Source organism: Protomyctophum parallelum, assembly GCF_964188405.1.
Source record: "Protomyctophum parallelum genome assembly, chromosome: 11".
In the NCBI taxonomy this organism is placed as follows: Eukaryota; Metazoa; Chordata; class Actinopteri; order Myctophiformes; family Myctophidae; genus Protomyctophum; species Protomyctophum parallelum.
In genome coordinates, this window is record NC_139707.1 from 51,646,473 (window position 1) to 51,650,374 (window position 3,902).

Here is a 3,902-nt window from a genome sequence, read left to right on the forward strand (position 1 = left end):
CCCTGGAGTTCTGGGTGCCATAGATTGCACGCACATCCAGATTCGGGCTCCGGATGTGAACAGTGTAGCCTATGTGAACCGTAAGGGAACCCATTCCATCAATGTCCAGGTAGTTTGCGATGCATTTCAATACATCACAAGTGTATGTGCAAAATTTCCTGGATCAAGCCATGACACCTACATCATGGATAACTCTGTCATACCTACAATCTGACGGGTGGTTGTTAGGCGACAATGGTTATCCTCAAAAAACCTGGCTGATGGTGCCATATCAGGGGCCAACAACGGTGCGTGAGTTTTCTTTTAATAGAAAACACTCACGGGCACGTGTGGTAATCGAGCGAACATTTGGCGTGCTCAAAAAGCGATTCAGCTGCTTGGACAGGTCAGGTGGGGTCTTGCAATACACCCCTCAGAAAGTAGCATCTTTCTTTGCCGTATGCTGTGTGTTGCACAACATATGCCTGCGTCATAGACTGGTGCTAGAAGGCTTTGATGAGGAGAGGTGGTTGGAACATTACCGGAGAGAGCAAGCAGAGCTGCATGTACCAGCTCCAAATGATGGGGTTGAGAATATAGTGCAGCGGGCAAACGCAAAGGCAGCGAGGGACCAGGTGGCAGATGATCTGGTGCGACGCGCTCACCGTTAGTTGCCTGGTAAGCAAACTACAAAAATTATTATTAATAATTATTTTTCTTAGCCTATCGTAATTTTGATTTATTTCAGACGGGAGACGCCAGCTCACAGTATGTAGCCTCCACATACTGGCACGCATTCCGTGCGTATATGGCCCTTTAGGCTTACACTCATTCCTGCAGAGCAGAGGAGCTGATCGAGGAACTTCAACAAGCATTCAGGTCTTTATTGCACTTTTTATTCACAAATTTTGTAATTTTTCGTTTTTATATTTGGCAACATTTGTTTGGAATAGATTAAAAGTGATTAGCTTGTTTAAGGTGACTTTATTTGGATTTCGGGAATAAGAGTGACATTTAAGTTTGGAAACACTTTGTAGTTTGAAGTACTGTGGACATTTGCTGAAATCATGCACACTTTTTTCGTACAATCAAGGCCCTCGCCGGGAAACAGCTCCGAGACCCTTCTCTCGATTTGCAATTGCAACTCACATGCGGAGGTGTGTTTATTCTGAAATAAAATAAATGCACAGAAAGCTGTTCCATTTTGCCAGACTATTAACGTCTCCCTTGTCTTCCTGTCTACAGTTGAACTTAAACCATGACCTGTTCTTTCCTTGAACACATTTGAACTTGAGTTTCACTCGCACAGAAAACGGGTAAGCTTGTATTTAGAAATATTTATTTCAAATAATAATGACAGCTTTAGCTGTAAACGTATACAAATAAATAATTTAAATAATATAAACATGAAAAAAGAAAAGGGTGCTCGTGCATGAGGTCAACATTAATCATTTTTTCCGCCTCGGCCCACGCAGGCGTGGACCTCGGCCACGGGAAGGACCAGGAGTCGGAGAATAACGGCGACGGGCCGTTCTGGTGTTGCTGCTGGGGGAAGAGCGAGGTTCCGGTGCCGGTGGTGCTGGTGGTGGTGCAGATGCGGGAGCTGGAGGTGCGGGAGGAGGTGGAGGGGCTTGGGCCGTCGGAGGAGGGTGCCTTAACGATGCCGCATGAGCGAGCCACTCCCACGTTACAGCGCAGCGCTCCATGGCATTGGCGCTGCGCACGAGCGCTTCGGTGGCCCGCTCATGTGAGGCAGCGAGCCGTCCCAGGGTGTTCTCAAGCATTTTGAACCCCGCCTGCTGCATGTCCAGGAACGGGAGATCCTCGTCCCTGGACAGTGCTCGACGGGGTCCCCGCCTGAGACGACTCGCTGCCTCGGTCGTAGGCACACTCCCCGACGGTCCTTCCCCCGGATCCACCTCCTCCTCCTCTCGCTCTTCCCCCGCTTCTGGCTCAGACTCCGACCCGCCAACCTCCTCCTCCTGGTCGGATACAGCAGCTACGTTGGAGGCGGCCGAGGAGCCATCTGTGGAATTAATATTATGAATGAAATTAGCTGCATTGTTTGACTGCATTCGTTGCAATACATTTAAGTTTGGAGATTTGTGTGATGGTGTCTCATTCCTTTCCAATGGGTAAATGTTGTTAGCTATAGGCTATGCATAGGATCCACATGTGATTTCTCATTGTGAGATTGGCCATTATTATACTATTTATTAGCCATGCTATGTTACCGAGATGTGTATTCTCCCACATTACACCACCTGGTGTATAGGCCATGCAAATTAAAACTGAAGGCAGTGAAATCCAACGCTTCTCTTCTTCTGAAATCCAATTGTTAAAAAACCCCGAAAGAAACTGATGCCTTCCACTCTTTTTGGACTTATAGCCAATAACCCGTTTGATATTATTTAATTTCAAAATATATCTATAGCCATTTCCACCGTATATACGTGTAGAATTTACTACACGTGAATTTAGACAGGTAGTTGGCTGCAAGCTTGTTGAAGCTGACAAACATTGCAGTCCATGTGGTTATTATCTTGACCAATTGTTTTTTAATTTTTATTGCGTGGCATGCATGCGCCTATACACTCGGCCATCATAAACCAGGTGGTGTTAATTTGGGAGAATGCTCTCCACGGTTCCACCCCAAATAAGTGGAATTGGAAGGAAATTTAATTACCAGATACCCTGCCGACCTCAACCCCACCGAACCCCTCTATGCTTTCGGTGCAGAGGGTAGAGGCGGCGAGGTCCTCGGCTGGTGTGAGGACCTCCAACGTAGCTGTTCCTCCTCCCGTGGCCGACTGCTGCCGTCGGTTTGCGGCGACCTTTGGATTGAACAATCTATTGTCAATTTCAATATAAGGCAATAGGCCATGGAGAGCCACCTCTATTAATCCCCAAGCCATTCTGGTCAATGTCAATATTCAACTCAAGTACTCAACATACCTTCTGTTTGCTCGTCCTCCGGAGATCAGCAAACCTTTTTTTTTATTTGTGCCACACTGCGGGTGACTCCGGAGGACGAACAGACGGCCGCCTGCACCTCAGCCCACGCCTGCTTTATGTGGTCGAGGCGGGGAGGCAGGGAAGGAGTCCCGTAAATGGCCTGTTGACGTTGTTTGACCTCATGCACGAGCACTCGAACTTCTTCGGCGGAGAACCGAAGAGCCCTCCGCCGGTTTGGGATGTCTTCTATGTCCGCCATCATAATAGCATTGCACAGACCGCAGGTGATCAGCTGACTTTTAAAGGGAATGGCATAATTGGCTGGAAGGAGAAAACGCCCTAAACACACCCATGACTAATTCAAGGCCGTTTTGCGCACTCCACGGGGTGTCAAAAGCGCTTCTTAACATGCCCAAAATTGCAATATCACATACCACACGCCCCCAGCTCATAATACTGTAATATGATTAGTAATATTATTGGAACTGCTTAATCGAGGCCCTGTGTCTAACCTGAATCACTGCACCTGAGTGCCCTTTAAATACACACCCAGTGCTGTCAAATCTAAAGCCTGCCACCAAGTGTTCAAAAATAGTATGCCAACCTAACAAATAATAAGTCACCATCCTAATGGCTCCTACACCGGCCCCTAATTGTCTCAAGTGTAAGGACACAATTACCTAAATGAAATAGGAGCCAATATCAAATTTACAATTTTCATCATTTTTTTCTTAATAACACATAACACGTAACATACAACACAGAGTAAAGTGCATGGTGATATTTAAAGTGCATGATGGATGAAAAAGGAACCAATAAGTTATCACAGTCCAGAGTCAGAGTGCATGATGCATAATTATGAGGGGACAGTCAATGCTCATTTAGTGATCAATCATGACAGCTCTTCCGTTGCTCCAGTCTGTATGATGGAAGCATTTATATTTTACTCATGGCAGCTCTTCCGTTGC

General features: G+C 46.5%; 1 long non-coding RNA gene across 1 annotated transcript; it reads left to right on the plus strand.

The window, feature by feature from the left end:
* The first annotated feature begins 518 nt into the window (after positions 1 to 518).
* LOC310866374 lies at positions 519 to 1,296 on the plus strand. The gene is made up of 4 exons (XR_014569916.1): positions 519 to 657; positions 728 to 858; positions 1,073 to 1,136; positions 1,225 to 1,296. It is a non-coding gene; the product is annotated as an uncharacterized lncRNA (long non-coding RNA).
* The last annotated feature ends 2,606 nt before the right edge of the window (positions 1,297 to 3,902 follow it).